At 32.5% G+C, this 21,663-nt stretch overlaps 1 protein-coding gene across 5 annotated transcripts in view; it reads left to right on the top strand.

Moving 5' to 3' along the window:
• Positions 1–18,165, top strand: part of LOC150092256 (myb-related protein B-like) — a 248,286-nt gene extending 230,121 nt beyond the window's left edge. For all 5 annotated transcript variants that reach the window (XM_090414888.1, XM_090414885.1, XM_090414886.1 and 2 more), the window contains one exon: positions 17,947–18,165. The gene's annotated coding sequence lies outside the window, so the exon portion shown is untranslated. The remainder of the gene's footprint in view (positions 1–17,946) is intronic.
• Positions 18,166–21,663: the final 3,498 nt, after the last annotated feature.

The raw sequence follows: 21,663 nt of genomic DNA, 5'->3' as shown, positions 1-21,663 counted from the left end.
AGTTTTCAGTTTGAATAAGTGTTTTTTTTTAAGATTTTTTTTTATCTTTTATTTATTTATTTTTTATTTTTAGAGTTTCAAATGATTTCCATGTAGTTGGAAATTTTACAGAAAAGTTCATAAATTTACCTAATTATCAGTAGAATGGCTGTAGTACATATTTGAAAAGTAATCATGTTCTTGTTTTCATCCATATGTTATTGCTTATCCAGATAAGCAATAAACAGTTTACTCATCAAATAACTTTATCTTAGACTTACCATAATATGTCAGCCAGGCTGCCCAAGTGGTTAGCATATATCTGCTTTCCAAACAGCAGGCTATGAGTTAGAGTCCCACTGTGGACATGAATGTTTTGTGATGTCTTCAGGATGTAGATGAACTTCATTGCCCAGTATCAAACTATTTTCCTGCTTATTGGAGGCCTGAAGTGGCTGGAAAAAGTTCCCTGTTCAATATCTAGAGCAGGGTCTCCTGATTATCTGATTCTTATTCTGCCCACTATATGCTAACAGCTTTTTATGGATTGGATTCACATAAAAATGTGAAAAATAAAAATAACATACAATAAGACAGATGCAAAGTAAATAAGTTATTTACTTTGCATCTGTCAAGAAATAACAATTTTAAGTTTTAATTTTAAAAAGTTAATAATTTTAAATTTCCATTTAATTTTACAGAAAAGTTCATAATACAGAATGGCTATAATGCATTATATTTGACATGAAATTATATTCTTGTTTACAATCATACACTGTTCCTCTGTAAGAAAAAAAAAAGTTTATTCATGAAATAATTTTTTTGTATACTGAGAATAGTTCCCTTTACTTCACAAATTGCTCTGATTGTCCATTATAATGTAAAGCATATTTTCTAGGAAGCATATATTGAACTTACAGCAGTATGCAAGTAACCTCTTAGACATATTTCAATCTTTATTGAGATATCATCAAGAAGTAGGTAGATTTGATGACAACTCTCTCACTCACTCACTCTCTCACTCACTCACTCACTCACTCACTCACTCTCTCTCTCTCTCTCTCTCTCTCACACACACACACACACACACACACACACACACACACACACACACACACACACACACACACACACACACACACACACACACACACACACACACAGAGAGAGAGAGAGAGAGACAGAAACTTGTTAGGAATAGTCATATTTTCTCTCAGATCAGATTTGAGATAATTGTAGATTACTTACTTACTTATACTACATAATGACCTGATAATCAAGTAATTAATGTGTCTGTTAGGTTATTATATTGTCTTTGGATACTTAAAACACTTGTATTGAAATAGTGTTATCTATACAAAAAAAAAGTTATGAAGTTATGTTTGCCTATGCTCAGGAAACATTTGGAGGAAAATAATAATATAATCACAGTAACAATAATCACAATATAATCAAAATAACAATATAATTTAAATACAGTATAGTGCTCATTCTAGCAAAAAAATTTCACAATAGTTATTGTCTCCTCTGTGTTTAAATCATGAATATCTGAAGAATTAAAAGATCAGTGTCTATCAAATCTATGATTTCCAGCAAAAAAAAGGGGAAAAAAATCACTGCCAAATTCACCACTTTTCACATAAGATTTAATCCATCATGTGCTGTGTGATAAGGCCTAGTCTATCTGACTGGCCTGGATTAAGACAATGTTGTCTTCTCCATATGAGACTGGCTAACTCACCTTCATTTAAAAAGCACTCATGAATTGATTTTTGCATCCTAGATGGGTTGGGATTGGGACCTAGGTCAGGGGTGTGAAACCTTTGGTAAACATGGCACGGCAACGACTTTTTTCCATGTTTATATCACTTCAAGAAGTGATATAAACATTAACCAAGGTTGTTTATATTTCTGCATGTGCTTTGAATAAAAGACAATTTCAGAATCTATTGAATGAGGTGGATTTGGTGTGCAAAGGACTAATAATGTACAACAGTGTTCATTGGCTAAGTCGAGGTCTTGTTCTGAAACGATTTGTTGAATGCCTGGATGTGATAAATCTCTTTTTGACTAATCAACAAATATGTAGAAAGTTTTTTACCTTGGGTATATATTATGTTAAAGATACCAAGCAATTTTATAAGCTAGGTTTTTTAATTCTTTTTCCCAAGCAAGCAAACAGACAAGTAAGTCAAGTTTGCGGCTGCACGTAGTGCAACTCATGGTAAAGGTGAAGCAAGCTTTGATCACTTTCCTTAGAATTTTCCCCTAATGCAAAGCACATTTCCTTGCAGAAATGTATGATGCTATGCATTAAGGGACTACATATTACTCTCATCCTGAAATTTTTATTTAATGAGGTCAAAGCACTTTATGGCAACTTGTTTAGGTAAAATATTTATAAGCTCTGTATTACTTCACCCTTAGCATTTTTTAGGTCTGGCTCCCACTGACGAGACCTCAATAAAGGTCGAATCCAGTATGGGTAGTGACCATTACCTTAACACTTTCATTGCCAAGCTGAAAATTGGAATTTCGTGTATTGGCCAAATTTTTTATATTTTTTTTTACCTAGTTAGCGACGTCCACGCGATAACGCGTGATCGGCCGTTTGGTGAGAACTCGCATTGCGTGATCGCGCAATATCGTTCATTGCCAAGCTGAAAATTGGAATTTTGTGTGGTGGCCAAATTTTTTTTTTATTTATTTTTATTTAGTTAGCGACGCCCACACGATAACGCGTGATTGGCTGTTTGGTGAGAACTCGCATCGCGCGATACCTCATGATTGGCAATGAACGTGTTAATGCATAGCATCATATATTTCCGCAAAGAAGTGTGCTTTGCATTAGGGGAAAATTCTGAGGAAAGTGATCAGAGCTTACTTCACCTTTACCACGAGTTGCCTAGTGTTGTGTTACGTGCAGCTGCAAACTTGACTTACTTGTCTGTTTGCTTATTTGGGAAAAAGAATTAAAAATCCTAGCTTATAAAATTGCTTGGTATCTTTAACATAATGAACAAATGTCTTTTAAAGAAATGTATGACATCATGTGGGTTTGTAAACTGATGTTTTTTTTTTTTTTTTTTTTTTTTTTTTTTTTTTTTTTTTTTCCGCAGATTTTTGCAAACATTTAAACGACCTTAAACTACAGGGCTCTGGTAAGATTCTTGATGATAAGACAAATGACATTTGAAATGAAGCTAGATTTTAAGAGGGATGTAGACAGTGAGAGATTTAGATATTTTCCAAACCTAAAGAAATACATCAGTGATATCCAAAAGGATGACAAAACAGACTGGCAATGTCTTCAAAAGCCATTTTTAAACATCATAGTCAACTGTTGAGCATTTCTCTCTAAGCTTTGTTAAGTTCAGAGAATTAGAAGAGATTGCAAAATTCATTGTTTCCAGAACACTATAAAACTAGGTGAATTAAACTTGTACATATTTTTGTGGATGAATATGGATGATTTTGAGATGCAGTTGATTGATTTTCAAAGTAGTTCAATTTGGAGACAGAAATTTGTTGACCTCAGAGTTGACTTGGAAAATATTGAAAAGGAGCAATTAGAGGCAGGAGTAACAGAGAAAAGTGTGGAAAATGAGGTACTAAGGACTATTCCAGAAACTTTTGCATGTTTAAAACCCTTGCAACACCATTACTATCCGTTTTTGCATCTACATGTTCTTGGGAATCATTGTTCTCAGTGATGAACTTTGTTAAGTCTCATAACAGGAGTAGCCTTACAGATGTAACTAGTAGTGCATGCATATCTGTAAAGGTTACAAAATATAAACCTGATATAAATTATCTGTCATCAGTGATGCAGCAGCAGAAGTCTCATTGATGCTAAATAAATAAAATGTCCACTGTTTTTCTTTCTCTAGTTTTGATTTGATGTTTTCTGTTAAAAAATGGTAAAATTAACTTCTGTGTAATATATTATGTAAGTAAAGTAATATTTTATTTTATTTGTAATTTTTATGTGTTGCTCATAAGGGATTAAGAATTAATCAAATAATCTTTAATTTTCATTTCTTTTATTGTGCTTTAGACAAGTAAAATGATTATGAGATTGTGCAATGTAACATATTGGAGAAACTTGAAAAAACTTATATTTGATTGATCTTTATAAAAAAAAACAAAAACAAAAAATTCAGAATTATTGTTTTGAATACTCTTTTGCTGATGTTAAATTTTGTGACTGCATATGGCAGCTAGAATTACACTTAAAGGCAAATAAAAAATATCCATGCTATCAACCGAGTAGAAGGACTTTTAAGTAAAAATTCTGTCGCTAATTTCTTCATTCATTCAATTTTACATGACTTGCAATAATCACTCTTACAATATTCTTTAATTTTACTGCTCTAGTGTGATTTTTGATTATTCGAAAAGGTTCTCCCAATACTTAAAAGACACCAAATATGTTCCTCAAAATTTCGGTTGGCACATGACAAAATTTTGTATCAAAGATTCGCAATTTTGGCATGCACACTTAAAAATGTTGCCCACCCCTCACTCCAACAAAGGTCCATTGTTTGAACACACTGACTGAACTGCATAGGCTCTAGTTTTACACACGCACACACACACTAGTTTTATATGAATGCAACATTAATTCCAGATTTATACCTGGAATTGGATACCTGAAATTTATAATTTATTTTTTATTGACAGATAAAGTTTATTCTCTTTCAAATGATCATTATCCCCCCATACATAGCTGAAAGTAGCTCACATTTAATTTTAAATAGCCATTATCCAAATGTCCCTTGTAAAGCTGAATTGATGGAATTCTGGTGTCAAGTTAAAAAAATTGAGCATTGAAAAAGTAATGGAATATTGTATTGTGAAAAAACAAAAAAAGAAGCAAAAAACGACAACAATAACGATGCATCTGTTTCCATGATGTATAATTCAGTTTCTCAAATATCATAATAGTGCTGTTTCCTTCATACTGCATATATTAATCTTTTTGAAACTATTCTCTAGAGCTGTTGATAACTTGCAGAAACAAATCACAGGGAAACTATCACTGATATTAAAAAACCCTGTTAGTATCAATCTCCTTCTTTTGACTAAACCTGCTCTGCTATTTTTTTACCCTTAAAAAATGGCAGAGCAAGTTTCGCCTCCGTAGCACAATTGGAAGAACGACGGCACATTGCGCCCTTCGATTGGAATAGGCCTAAGTTTGATTCTCGTTGTGACGGGAGGAATCTTTATCTGGACGATTTCAATTGAGGTGGGATAGCCGATCTCATACGGAGGGCAGGGTTTCCTCTTGGAAACTCGGGTTTTTCATCCCACATACAGACAAATCGGCCCTTAAGAACACATGCAATTTACAGACAAAAAATACTAGTTGTGGTGGGCGATAGATGGCGTTGATGGAGATGATTCGTAGTAGAAGTTTGATGTAGTGGTTGAGATAGTTGTAGGTATCCTCCTGTGATGAGTCTTCGGACTCCTTGTATAATAATAACTGCTTTTTTTTTTTTCTGGATAATAATGAACTTCTTATATACCATTTATAAATAGCTCAGGAAGGTTCTTTATTTGTAGATGTCTGAAGAGATCTTGCTCACGGTTCTCAGATAGTCATTGACCTTATGCTGTCTTTCAACCAGGCTGTAAAGTTTGGGATATGTTCAGTCATGGAATGCTCATTGAAGCATTTTGGCTCTATACTTGAGTAAGGGAATGTCCTTTTTCATTTTAGAAATTATGGACTTTACAACCGTGTTATAAATAACAATTTTAATTTCCTGACGTTTCAACCTTCATATGAAGGTCATCTGGAGTATACACAAATATACAAGAACAAGCTGAGTTACATTTCACACAGTATGCTAAAGAGACAATGATTTGATCAATGGTTATTCTACTGGCATGACCTCTAGTGAAAATATAATATACATATATTAAATAAAAATTACAAATAAAATTATTAAAATAATTAATTAATTAGAAACTGCATCAAAGCTATATTCTATTTAAGATAACATCAGAGAAACATTCTTTCATATAGATAGTTTTCTTACAGTAACAATGATGTCCTATTAACATTTACAATTATATTAGATTTAGGATTCTGGATTATCTATAATCTTGTTTATAGTTAGCTCTTGAGGAGAAAGGTTCCATGGGTAGAATATGTGCCTTTCATATGCTTGGGATTTTTAGACCAACATTATTGTTAAGATTAGAGTGGTTGATAAGGCTTCCTTAAATTTACGTTCATACCATGTTTTGGTGTGATGTAAACAACTGGTGCTTTTCCAGTAAAATCTATGTAAAGTGTTCAGGGCATGATCAGAAAGGCCAGCTTCACCATAGTTATTATATTTAATGTGTTGTTTATGTTCCTTTTGTCTGATAGGAATTGTGCGTCCTGTTTCCCCTGTATATGGTAGATTACAGGTAGATTGCAATAAATGTGGGCCAGCGGATGGAGTTAAGTAAGCTTTTTAATTTTGCAGGAGGTTTAAAGGTGGCTTTAAGGTTGTATTTCTGTAGTATTCTGTTTATTTTATCTGATGTCCCTTTAATGTATGGAATGGTTATAGTTTTATTGTAGTCTAGTTTATCTTTGTATTTTAGTGAGGTCTTGTAGAGAATTTTGTTGATAGTGTTTTGGCTGTAACCATTTTTTAGGAAAGTATTGCTGATAACTTTAAATTCATCTTTAAGCGCTTGTTCATTGGAACAAATCTTCAAAGCCCTGGTTTGATCAATCGACTGGCATTTTTAAAATGTTGTAGGGAGGGACAGCAATATCATTATGAATTGCATCAAACTAAGAGAAAATTTACCTCAACATTTACCTCAATTTACCTCAATGAATATACAATGAATATACATTTGAGCAATGCTTTCGCCATATGGAGAAAGCATTGCTCAAAGAACAGATCCAGACTATTAGAAAAAACTTGGCCTTTACTCAAAATCAGGTACAAAATTTAAAATCTGAACTTTCAAGTTACTTGAACTCAGATATTTGATTATCCTCGAAAATTACAGATACCTCAGCAAACCATTTCTTTCAAACAAAGAAAGAAAATCTCATATCCAAATTTCATATACTAAAAGATCAACAAAACCAACAGACATATTTGAATTTATCTGCAGTGAACGTTAACAACCAACCACAAGCCGGTGATAACAACACCCAACCAGAAGCAAGAAATAACAGGAGCTACCAATTGCCTTCGGGTAACAGTAACTTAGTCAAACTATCCAACCATGCCTTAAACAGTGATGATCTCTCGTTACTCAGCAAAGGTTAAAACTTTGCCATAGCACCCAGATCAATTAACAAACTGGATTTTATTTGTAATATTGAAAGAGGCTTAAGATTCATCCCAACTACCATAGCAGATAAAATACGTTTAGAAACATTTTAAATGTAAATTATAAGAAAACAATAACAAGCAACTTAACGAAACACAAATTAACAGCAGTGAAACCACTAAAATCAAATCCACACATCGTAATAACTAGAGCCGATAAAGGCAGTGCCACCATTATTCTAAATCGAATCACCTATTTAGAAAAAATTAATCTGCTAGTCTCAGACAACAGTACATATCAACTTGTTAACTATGATCTAACCAATAGAATAAAAAAGAAAACAGAGAAGTTACTTAAATTAGTTACTACATGGCCTGAAGATACAGTAAAAAAATTACTTTCGCACTACGCTCACTCTCCGAGAATTTATGGTCTACCAAAGATACATAAACAAAACACACCACTCAGCCCGATAGTCGAAGGTATAGACAGCTCGAATTATCACCTAGCCAAGAAATTAGTATCAACACTCAAGGAGTTGGTAGGTTTCTATCTACAAAAAGAAGGCACATCCATGGACTTGCCATTATTCTTTCCCCCCCCCCCCCCCCCATTGCTAACTTTTATATGGAATATTTTAAGCAACGTGTTCTAGATTTCTCTCCTTTAGATGTTTACGCTATCTGGCCCCATGGCCGCCAGACATTAGACACTTTCCTCAGCCACCTGAACAAACAACACAAACGCATACAGTTCACAGTTGAGATTGAAAAGCAGAACACACTTCCGTTTCTAGATACACTTGTCAGATCTTCCTTCACTATTTACTGGAAACCAACACATACTGGCCAATATATACACCAATATAAACTCCTACCACCATCCAACACAAAAACTAGGTGTCATTTATACTCTAAAAAACAAGGCTTTGAAGATTTGCTCCATTGAACAAGCCCTTAAAGACGAATTTAAAGTTATCAGCAATACTTTTCTAAAAAATAAACTAATAAAATAAACAGAATACTGATAAAAAATAAACAGAATACTACAGAAATACAACCCTAAAGCCACCTTTAAACCTCCTGCAAAATTAAAAAGTTTACTCAACTCATACAAAGACCAACTCCCTCTGCTGGCCCACCCTGGAGTATGCTGTATTCATTGCACCTGTAATCTACCATATATAGGGGAAACAGGACGCACAATTCCTATCAGACAAAAGGAACATAAACGACACATTAAATATAATAACTATGGTGAAGCTGGCCTTTCTGATCATGCCCTGAACACTTTACATAGATTTTACTGGAAAAGCACCATTTGTTTACATCACACCAAAACATGGTATGAACGTAAAATTAAGGAAGCCTGTGAGATTTTTATCAACCACTCTAATCTTAACAATAATGATGGTCTAAAAATCCAAAGCATATGGAAGGCACATATTCTACCCACAGAACCTTTCTCCCTAAGAGTTAACTATAAACAGGACTGTAGATAATCCAGAATCTTAAATCTAATATAAGAATTGTCATGTTAAATTAGGACATCGTTGTTACTGTAAGAAAACTATCTATATGAAAGAATGTTTCTCTGATGTTGGATAGAATATGATCTTAAATAGAATATAGCTTTGATGTAGTTTCTGATTAATGAATTAATTTTTTAATTTTATTTGTTTGTAATTTTTATTTAATAATTTTTTTAATATATGTGTATTATATTTTCACTAGAGGTCATGCCAGTAGAATAACCATTGATCAAATCATTGTCTCTTTAGCATACTGTGTGAAATGTAACTCAGCTTGTCCTTGTATATTTCTGTATACTCCAGATGATGACCTTAATATGAAGATCAAAATGTCGGGAAATTAAAATTTTATTTATTCTTGTGGCAAAAGGAATACAGAACAGCTACAGGTCAATGTCCAGCCTGGAAAGCCAATCCAAGGCCTCATCCTTCACCTTGTGGATGTCCTGTAGGCTACGACCGTGAAATTGCCGCCTTGGACAGACGTTCACAATATGAGTGATCATCTGAGCCACAGGAGAACAATCACAATAAGGATGGTCTAACAGGCTCCATTTGTGTAGTAGGTAACCACATCTGCCCTGGTTAGTTCTGCTCCTGTTGATTGATGATGAAATCTTCCTAAGAAGAACAAAACCAGGCTGCAGAGCACAGGGATCTTCTATCAGGAAGCCGTTTGTTGGGAAATTGTTGGACCAGTATTCTCTCCACAGTCAGTTGCTGATGGCAGGGCAGCTGAAGAGAGTTCATCCACAGAAAGTCCTTCTAGATTTTAGGTGAAGACTAGGTGATTTATGAGAGTCTGGTGTAGCGGCAGGAGTGGGTTTCTCATTGCTTTATTAAATTCTTTAATCGAGGCGTGTCTTCTCCATATGTTTGGTTTAGCAATGTTAGATTGGACAGGTAGCAAGGAGAGAGGGGTACTTCTCACTGTCACACTAATTGTGTGCATGGTAGAGTTTAGCTGGGTGTCTATAATGTTAGTGTGTACACTTCTTTCCCAGACAGGGGCACAATATTCTGCTGCAGAGAATGCGAGGGCTAGTGCAGATGACCTTAGGACATCTGCATCACAACCCCAGCTTGTTCCAGCAAGCCTTAAAATGATATTGTTTCTTGTTTTAATTTTGTTGGACAGGTTGGTGATATGCCTTTTATAGGACGCATCAATGGGAAAGATTGAATTAGCAGAAGAATAAAAATTGGATGAGTACCAGATTGACATAATAGGTGTGACTGAAACAAAGAAGACAAAAACAGCTGAGATCTTTTTCAGCAACACTTATGAAATGTTATAGTTAGGCAGTAACAATCAGGGAGAAGAAGAAGTAGCTAGAGTATTCAACACTAAATTTGAGAATAACCTCCTTGAATGGCAGGCAATATGAAGTAGATTGATGTGAGCAGATATCAGAATACGGAACTGGACAATGAGACTTATTAGTGCTTATAATAGTGGAAAAAAATTTTTTTGAGGTGTTAGAGAAAACAACTGACACAGTGAAAAGGAAAAGTGGATTCTTGTTAGAGATGTTAACAGCAGAGTAGGAAATGATTACCAGATATACAGAAATGTTTTGGGAAAATTCCAACATAAAAATGTGCACAAATTCACATGGAGAGAAGAAATAAGAGTCTCATTGATTATGCTGTTGTTGATAGCAATGTTTTCCCACTGATTCAGAACAAGAGTATACATCAGATTTGAAATTGCAAGTGATTACCATTTAGTGTTGAGCAGGATAAAATTGAATTTCATATTGAAAAGAAGAGCACATAAAAAAGTTTTAAAATGAATCAAAGTTGAGTGAACTTTGATTTATTTTAAATCAAATAAATAAAATTTCAGAGGTGAACTATAGACTAAAATACATGAACATTATTCAAGAAAAAAAATGTGAATTTAGAAACAGGAACCAAACCTTGAAGAAAACATTGATTGATTCATCTAGAGAGGCATGTGGTGAGATTTTCCTCAAGAATAGAAAATCAGAGCCCCATAATGGACTTACAAAATTAAAGAGGCAGGAAAAGAAGAAAGCATTTCAAAAGTTCCTGACAAATATCAGCTTGTGTTCTTAGAGGATACAGAGACAAATGTAAAAAAGCAAAAACAGTCTGTGAAACTAGTTAAACAAAAGTCATGGGAAGACTTTGGTACGGACATAGAAAAAAAATATCAGAAAGATGTAGAATATTCTGGAAGCGATCGAAAAAGTTTTGGAATTATATGGCTTTGAAGTTTTTCAGTAAACTGTAACAAATTATCATCATCATCATCATGCCTATCAAGGATTTAGGCCTAGAGTGGCCTGTTCCAGCTTTAGAATTCATTGTTGAATCTTTTAAGAGGACGTCCTGCTTTTCTTTTTCCTAATGACTTGTACTTTAAGACTTGTTTTGGTAATTTTTCTGTTTTCATTCTTTGAACGTATTCCATCCATTTGTGTTTATATTTTTTAATTTTTTCTATTACTGGTTCTTGGTTTAATTCTTTCATAATTTCGTCATTTCTTTTGTGATCAAATAGGGTATACTTTGCAGTTTTTCTCATAAACTTCATTTCAGCTATTGTTAATATTTGTTTGTCTTTTTGTTTTATTGTCCCGATTTCGCTTTTTTAAGTTTATATCTTTTTCATTTTCATATGTAATCATATGAAAATGAAACATAGCCTAGGTAGTTAAATGAATTCACCTGTTCTAAAATCTTGTTATTTATTACTATTTTAGTTCTTGCTGGATCTTGTCCTTCAAAGGTTATAGTTTTTGATTTTTCTGTTGATATTATCATACCATAATCTTTGGCTATCTCATTTTGATTTAAAATAGCTTTCTGTAAGTTATCTTCAGAATTTGTAATTATTATTTGGGTATCGGCAAAAAGGAGAGTGTTTAAGTTCACAGTAGGAGAAAGTTTAATACCTTGATGGAAAATTTTATTCTATTTTATTATTATTTCATTTACGTAAATATTAAAAAGAATTGCTGAGAGGGGATATCCCTATCAGACTCCTTGGTTTATCTCTCTTGTATATGATAGCTCATGATTTAATCTTATTTGTATTTGATTATTTTCATATATACTTATGATTGCTTTTAGGACATTAATTAGTATTTGCCTTTCTTTTAATATGTTAAATAACTTTGTCAAATGCTTTTTCAAAGTCAATAAATGTAATATGTGTTTCTAAATTGTATTCTCTTCTTTTCTCTATGATTAATTTTAGGCAAAACGCTGGGTCTATACATGATCGCCCTTTTCTAAATCCAACTGTAACAAATGTAACATCTGTAACAACTCATAAATACTCAGTGATTTTTTGTTTTGAAATTTAGGGAATTATCTTCATGTTCTGTATTATTATGATTCATGTTTTAAATATGACAGAAGTACAGCAGATATCTAATTACAAGGTTTCACTTTGGATTGAATCAAAGTACCTCTAAGCGATACATATGCAGAAATGGGCTCAATCACCCAAGCATTTCATTACAAGTTATTGAACACCATCACCAAATTACTGATATGCATCCTCCTAATTAAATTTACATTATTACAAGTTTCCTATCAGCAGTTCTTTTCCAATTAAACTAAATAAATACCCTAGATTTTGGTCTTCCTTTGGATCTTTTTCCCCCCTCAACATGAAACATCTGTTTTGCCAACCTTTCCTTTCCCATTCTGTTTAAGTGACCATGCTACCTTAGGCTGCTCACACATCCTTACTGACTTTGATTGATCAAGTGGATAGCATTACCCATCTCCAACCTACAGGCAATCAATTTGAATTCTGCCATGGGCATGGATGTTTGTGATTGTCTTACTAATTCTGGATGGAAAGGGTAAGTATAATCCTATTCCTAAATCTTCTAGCAGAGACTTCACTTCCAAAACCTTACAAGATACTAGAGTGACCATACCGCATTCAATACAAGACGTTAAATATGAAAGAATAACACATCCTTGAATGCAAACATTCTAAAGTTCATATTTTTAATATCTTCATTTTTTAATACTGTATGTTTCTACCATTGATACCATCTGTTTATTCTTCTCACTTTCATTAGAACTCTCACATCTGTTGTCTCAAGTCTTTGATCAATTGTTTTATTTCTAGCCCACCCCTCAGATTCATGAGTTAAAATTGATTTGAACACCATCTTTTACAATGCTAGTTAGTGTTTTGGCTAATTTATTTCCAGTTCTATATAAGTGTATTTGAGCTGTCTTTCACCATAACTAACTTTATTTATTTCCATATTTATTTGTTTGAACAGTGTCTTGTACAATGTTAGTTTAATGTTTTGCTAGTCTCTCTCTCTCTCTTATTTGATATAAATTTATTCACCTGGTCCCACAATACCAGCACTGCTTATCAACTTACCATTTCCAAATTTAATTTGCCATCTTCATAAAAAAAAAATTATGCCTAAATGTCTGAAATATTTTATTTGTTCCTGTAGAACAAATAAAACATTCAAAATACAGATTATGAACCTGAAGAAACTTCGTGTGCAAATGTTGCTTATGCCTGTATAAAGGAGTAAACAAGAATATAATTTCTTGACATTTTTAATTTAATTTATAACTTGCTGAAAAAACGTTTTACCACATTCACTAGAGAAATTTCTCTGTAATTCAGTTTTATTTATGCTTTTATAGATGGATATAGTGAAAGTTCTGTTTTGGTTATCCAGAATTCAGCCTTCTAACCAGACCATCTGAATTATGCAGTATAACCACTTTTAAATTTTTATACCTCTATATTGGAACATTACTGGTTGAATATCATCTTTTCTGGCATCACTTTCCATGTTACAGGTTTCTCATCGAGTGTTCTACCTGGAATATTGGTGCCAATTCCTGATTGAATTTTTTTGCATAAGTCTCTCTCAAAGTAGTTATTTACAATGTCTAGAATATTTTTATCTTCATTATGTTACCTTTATCATCTCTTTTACGGTACTTTTACAAATGGCCTCTAGAACATTTTGCCTCATTTTCAGATATTTAACTTTGGTATTCTTACCAGAGTTTCCCATGACATTTGCTTGGCTACTTTTACACAAACATTAGCTTTCTTACATTTTTCTCTGTATTTCTGAGGATACCACATGACTGACTTGCCATGAACTTTATGATTTCTTCTTTACTTGAGTTGCCTCTTTAACTTCCTGATTCCACCATGAACTTCAGATTTTTTTATTCTTGCAAACTATCTTCACCACATTTCCTTGGCTGAGTCAGTCAACATCTTCAGATTTTGTCACTCAAGTCTCTAAGGTTTTCCAATGCTTTAATTTTTTTTTTTTTAAAGTAATATTTGTATATTTGACTCTACAGCTCACCTGAAAGCTGCATTTATTCTTTTTGAAGCTTTGAACATATTTTTATTATCAATATGGGATTCATTTTTATCCTCAGAACCAAATGGTAATCACCTTCTTTTTTCAAATATCCTATATACTCATATCATGAACCAGTATGAAGATATCACCATCAGCTATAACATTGCCACCAAGCCTTCTCTTATTTCTTGTATGTGAATTTATACACAATGTTATTTTGGAACTAGCAGTGACTAGTTAATGTCCTGAACAGAATTTAGCAGGTACCTGTCATTATTATCTATTCTCCTTTTTCCAGATTTTCCCCAGATAGTTCTATATGTCTTGTGTTCATTTCCCACTCTGATTATCTTGGTTCTTTCAAGATATTTTGTATTGCACTATTGGTATTAAAAGAGATGATATGGGATTTAAGATACGATAATTACACAGGTATCACTCTAATGACACTCATATCTCCTACAGAAACTACTGTCTTCCAGTCTGTAGGCTCAGCAGTAGTCCTCCACTTTTTACACATAGAGACTTTTATCTGTTCTCTATGTTTTTACTAATCCTTCCATGGATAATGTTCATCTGTGTTTTCATCTATAATTCCACTGCTCTTAAAAATTTTTGAGCACTCAATGCAGCAACCATTCACCATGAGTTTTCAGTCTAGCCTAGTTTAGAGTCCACTCTGTCGGCTTTCATCAATGCTCTATGACTTTAAAAAATCAACATCGAAAAAAATCTGTCTTCCTGTAGGCACTTAGCTTTCAGGTAGGATTCCTATATATAAATTTTAAAAAATTCAGGTGAACATGGAAATATCTGTAGAAGACACAGAGAAGAAATTATTATTATTATTATGTGACACTTCCAGGGAGCAGGAGTAGATGATATTTGACCAGAAATGCTGAAGTATGGTGGTATAAAGGTCTTACAGTGGCTGCACTGCATAGTTCAGAAGGCCTGGACAGAGGGACGAATTTCCGATGATTGGAGTAGAGCTCATATTACCCATATATAAAAAGGGAAATAAAAACTGAATGTGATAATTACAGAGGTATTTCCCTAATGAATGTTCCTGGTAATATTTATGCAAGTATACTTGAGAAATGGTTGAGAAGAATTGTGGAAGAAAAGCTTAGTGAAGAACAAGCTGAATTCAGGCCAAATAGAGGCTGTCAGGATAAGATCTTCACTTTACGACAAATAGTTCAGAAATCATGGGAATATAACAAAGATCTGTATTTAAGTTTGTTGATCTGATACTTAGTCTTTATTTAAGTTGTAAGTCAGCAGTTAGAATTGAAGGAAGTACAGGAAGATGGTTTAATGTTCAATCTGGTGTGAGACAAGGATGTACATTATCCCCTCTGTTATTCATTATCTATATGGATCACATTATGAAGGAAAGTGCTATTAAAAATTATATCAGAATTGGAGTTGTTAACGTCAGCTGTTTGCTTTATGCGGGTGATGTTATACTTCTAAATAAATCTGCCACAAGTTTGCAGGATTCCCTGACTAAATTGAATAACTGTTGTAATAGATATGGTATGAAGGTCAGCATTAAAAAGACAGAGACAATGAAAATAGGTAGAATCGTTGAAAAGTCAACTGTGTTTTGAACGGAGAACCTGTGAAACGAGTAAAACTTTTCAGCTACTTAGGCACGATTTTTAGTTAAGATGGTAAATTAAATATGGAAATAGACAACAGAATCAACAAAGCTGGTATGGTAGGAAGTCAATTGAATAAATTCGTATGGAATAAGAGAGAAATTAGTCGAAACACTAAATTAGCTGTATATAAGACAGTGTTCAAACCAGTTTTAAGACTAGAGACTCCTGAGTCTCTAGTCCTGAGAAAGATTAGAGGTGAATAGATGGCATCAATGGCAATATTATATTAAAAACGAGGATATTAGGAAAGAACTTGACATTGTCAGCATCCAGGAATGCATTAGCAGAGCTAATCTTAGGTGGTATGGTCACTTAAAGAGAATGAGCGAGGAAAGATTAGCAAAACAAGTGTTCTCTGCCAGGTTGACAGGAAAACGACCCAGAGGAAGACCAAGATATAGGTGGATTGATATGGTACAAAGTGCCTCAGACGATAGAAATATGAGATCTGATAATGTTGGAGTGAGTGAAGTAACAGACTGAGCTGGAGGAAAATTGTTGATAGGAATAGATTAGTAATGATGTAAATTTTTCATGTAGTACTATCATATCCTGTACACCCCTTGAGGGTACATGGCAGGAATTTGATGATGATGATGATGACTTCCAGGGAGTCCAAAGACTCATCGAGAGAGAGAGAGAGAGGATACCTACTGTACAACTGTGTCTCCATCACTCAATTCATCAATTACAACGAACTGCAACTACACCAATGCCATCTACTGCCAACCGTTCACCACTAGTATTTTCATAGATAATCACAAACATCCATACCCACGGTGGGATTCGAACCTGCAGCCATTTGGTCGGAGAGTGGATACAGTAACCACCCAGCCAACAAAGCTGGCATAAAAAAAGCTAACTCACCTTCAGTTGAAAAGTCCTTAGAAATATTTTTCACGTCCTTGATGGGATTTGAACCCAAGTCTTTCCATTCAAAGAATATCAATTATCGACTGAACTACGAGTCTCTAAATGCTGCTCCTTCATGCCAAAGAGGGAGCGAGTGTCATTGTAATAATCAAACAGCATTATAGTCACTCCATTCCTCTGTTGAATAATATGAAATCATGAAGGGAATTTTAAGGATAATCTCCCCAAATATAGAACAAAATCTCGTACCTGCAAATCTTTTATGCATCTAATATTTGTAGAGAATGATATTAGTTAAGAAAGTGAAGTTTTTGATGACAAGGAAGTTATGTACAAGTGTTTATGCTGAGAGATGTTTGAATGTATTTCAAAAAGTGGAAATCCTTTCTTATGTTCTGATTTCAAGGTAGCAGCAACTTAAAATAAAGTAGTGTTTTGTGAAAAATTAGGCAAGATTTAGTTTTGGTAGATGAAGGCAACTAGTTATTACTCACCAATTGAAGAGTAATATTTAGATTAGCATTTAAGGAATTGGTTATAACTTTACTTGAAATTCTGTTTATTTGTGCAGTTCAAGATTTCATAAAGAGGGCCAGTGTAGAGTACTGTATTCAGTTATGTCGGGGGGGGGGGGGGCATTGTAAAAATACCAATAAATTGACATAAAAGGAAAAGAAGGACATGATTATGATTTGTGCTCTGCTGTCTTGAAAGTTGAGCACAAATCATTATTGTTCACCAAATCGTTTACCACAATATTATATTACATACTTCTTGCATTTTGGCACATTTTGATTGAGACGTTATGCAGTGCTTAAATTGCAGCTTGCCATCTGAATACTTTGTGAATTCTGTTGAATAGGTACTATTTAATAGCATTTGAGAAAGCTAAACGAACGTTCTCAGCTATATATTATTCAGTCTAATAAGAATATTAAACATGTGCACACAATTTATATATATGGCTAAATAAACAAAGCCCTTTTACTTTATGAATTTGATGAACTTAAATCATTATGTTCATTCGGTAAAGTGATTTCAAAGAAAAATAGCTTATGTATTATAAGTTTAAATACATATTAAATTATGTATATTAACATTCTTCTGATCAACTCTGCCATGTGATGATACCTTGCATGAGTGTATTGATATTGTTTTTTTTTTTAGTTCAGTTTATATTTATATATTGAAGTGTATTCTGGATATTATTATGAATATCTAATTCCATTTGTTATTTTTACAGGTAGTAGACAATACAGAAATATTTGAAACGAAAAGACAGTAGTTCTGTAGTTAGATCTTCACCTTAAATTGCAGCTGTTGAATGCACTAATAATGCTGGGTAATTGTTTACTTGCTGGTCGTTGCCTTATTAACATTATAACCAGTTCAGCAGGAAAGTTTTATACTTTGTATATCATTTGTATAGAAGAGAGTAAAAAGGAAAATATTATAGACTAAATTTAAATTGTGCAGTTTAGTGATTCTTCTATTTTTTTTTTTAAGTGCCTGCATGTTTGTCACCAGGTACAGTATTAAAGAAGAGCATGCAGAAGCTATTAGTAGAAGGTACTCTTGACAGAGGGGATGACTATTTTGTAATAAATTAAATGCTTTTATATATTAGGTGAAACTTATGACTGACCGAGTCATCCTTTTAATATACACAAGGAAGCATGCAGTATCTCTGACTGAGAATGTTGTTAAATGGTTGTTTAAATGTGTATGTTTAAGAAGAAGAAGAATGTTATGTTATGTTCCAGTAGTGAAATGAGATTTTCTTGCAGTGTGCACTTGATTTATTTAAGAACAATTTTTAGCGAACACCTGCTTAGAAATGGAATTTAAAAACATTTACTTATGATTTTTTTTTTGTATAATATGGAATAATTTTTATTAATATATATTAAAACTTAAATTTCGAAGAAGATATACACTTTTTTATGTGAAATTCTGATTACTGTTTTCTGGTGAAATGATTTTTGCAGCACATTGTCTTGTATAATTGAGTGTAATTTAGATGTATATTTTTTGTGTATGTACATATTGCGTGAACAGCATGAAGTCATGTATGCATTTTTCTTGATAAACTGGCCTTTTGACCTTTTTTGTTTTTGTATATTTAAAAGGAATGCAAAGTGTAAAGTAATTTAAAAGTGAGATAATCGTTGTGCAGGTAGTAAATATGCTTAGTGTGAAATCATTAGTTGGTTGTAAAAACAATTGACATAGAAAAAGCATTCATTACATGACATTTAATAGATTGGCTGTTTTTATTTATGTTACATCTGCTCAGAAACCATTAACATATATAATATAGTATTAAAATTAAAGAAAATGGCTGTAATTAGATTATACTGGTATCTGACTTAGCAGTATTTTATCAGTTGGAATAATTTTATATCAAACCATATCTGATATTAAAAGGTAATAAGATAACTGTGTTTGAATATGACCTATATGTAAAATTTGGTTCAAGTACAATTGATATGGTTCCTTACATGGTTCTCTCAGTATACCACTTTAAAATAATTAACTGATATTCAAGAGTAGGGATTAAAAACTTTTATGGCTTAATTTGAAAGGGAAAAATTTTTTTTTCCTCATTTTTATCTTTTTTTCGTCATATGCCACTTGCATTTTATTTTTCTAGAAGTAATAATTATGTCATAAAAAGTGGTGTAATTTTAAATAATGGCTTCTGATATATATTTAGATTGTTCTAAAGAAAAATATTGTTGCATAGTTACCAATCACCCTCTGATACTTTTTTTAAAACAAATTTCCAAGCTACATGCAAGTAATTACCTCGAACTTTCATCCCATACATTGCACAGTTAACGTTATCACTTTCCTGTATCAGAAATTTTAAAATGCTTATCCTAGCATCCTAACAGAAACATGTTGCGAAACTGAAATGTTTTTTTAATAGTGATTACTTAATAATTATTCTGCTATCTTTACTCCCCTCCCCCTTGACATTTTTAATATTTACTAGTTGGTATTCACAGGCTGAGCATATATACTGCCTTCAGCACAAGAGAGTAATTTATATAGTGTATTTGCTCTTTTGGAAATATATATATACATATATATATATTATCTATCATGGATTTCTATAAATTCATTTTTTATTGTCATCCACAGAAATGGTATTGGTGTTTGTATTTAACGGTTTGAAGTTTATGTTTGTATGCCTTGTTCCTTCATAGAAGGACCTAATATGTTACCTGTCTGTTATTGTATGTTAAATATAGTTAAAGTGCTGGGGTGGGATTGGGTGGGCTGGGATGTGATGGTGTTAGAAAATTTTGAAGCTTTTGAAATGCAGTGAGCACTTTTCATGGCCATATCCAACTGGCAAATATGGCGATCTCTTAATTATCTGAACTACAAATGAATAAACTTTCAATTAGCCAACCCTTGAATAGGATAGTTTATCAGCTTACTTCTGGTACAGCACCATGTAATTATACCTTCAGTTATCTGACAAACAAATTGCTTTCCTGTTATGGTTGGATAATTGATATATTCCTGTATTACAATATTCATTTTACGCAGTAACGTAACAGAACTAACTTCGATATATTAAAGATGTTATTAGTTATCATCCTAATCTATTTCAGATGTCTGATAAGATAGGATTACATCTGGTGATTTCATTGCTCTGAAGTAAACTAAATATCTTATTTATATCAAAGTTATTTCTAAAAATTGGAACAGTTTTTTAAATTATCTCAGTGTTAATCTTCCCATATCATTATGTCTTTTAATAATATTATTACATTTTTTCACATGAGAAGCAATTACAAACAACTATAATATTATAAAAGACATATAAGTATTTTTCTGCTTGCTTTTTTCATTTCAAATTAATACTTAGTTTTGCTTTACGCTTTGATATTATATATACTTAATGCACATATTTGCTGAAATTTTGTTTCCAAAAAAAAGTGTTTAGGGTAAAAACATAGATATTTCTAACTTTCGTTCAATTCAGTGATATATGTTGTGTGTGTGTGTGTAATGCCATGTTGATATTTTCATGTATGTGGAGCATATCGATTTAAGTCTTCTGAAAGATATTGTACAACAATAGTGAATTTACTATAATTTTCTTTATACTCCACATTATATTTTTTAGATTTTGAATCTGAAAGTGTTACCATTAATTATATCCAAATCCAGACAGAAAATGAAGGGATATATTTTTAGATTATTTTTACTTCACTGTCTTAAAGATATATATATATTTATGCTGTTTATCTTCATCTTATAGAAATTACAGAAAAATTTACTCTTCTTGAATGTGGACATTTTTGCATATCAAATCTTATTATTAAAATATACTGTTATCGTAAAAGTTGCATATTAATTATCCTATATGTATCACTTTTTCTCTGATTCACATGAAGAACAAAGTGTAATGTGCACTTATATTAGTATCTTATATTGAATCATTTGTTTTAACATTGCTTTCATTGTTTTACTTTGTCAGCCAGTAAGTGATTATTAATATTGTCATAATTTAGTGTTATTGTCATTATTATCAATATTTCATACTCTTTTTTTTTTTTTAAGGGTTGGGGAATACATAAACAGATCTCTGTGTGGTCTACTTATTCCTAGAGGTTATAATTACACACATCTCATTCTCATTATAGCATATGCTGCTATAGTGAACAAATTATTTCTTTGGTCCTTTACGAGTTGTCTGTAGAGAGAGAAAGTCAATTGTATTTAATATTCTGATTTAGTGAGAATATAAATATTGAAATTTTTACATTGAGGAATAATCATTGGAAATTTTTCATGTAGATTAATTCTGTATTATGTTTTATCCATTAGAAATCTTATATTCTTTATGCTCCACCTGAAAATTAAATATCTATGCAGAAAAAAAAATAATGCCTTTAAAAAATAAAATATAAGGCATTAGTAAATTATATAAAAGATTTTA

The sequence above is a fragment of the Typopeltis vanoorti genome, chromosome 26, assembly GCF_054136105.1.
Source record: "Typopeltis vanoorti isolate ZY-2024b chromosome 26, IOZ_Tvanoo_1.0, whole genome shotgun sequence".
Taxonomy (NCBI): Eukaryota; Metazoa; Arthropoda; class Arachnida; order Uropygi; family Thelyphonidae; genus Typopeltis; species Typopeltis vanoorti.
This window is presented reverse-complemented; position numbering and strand designations above follow the sequence as displayed.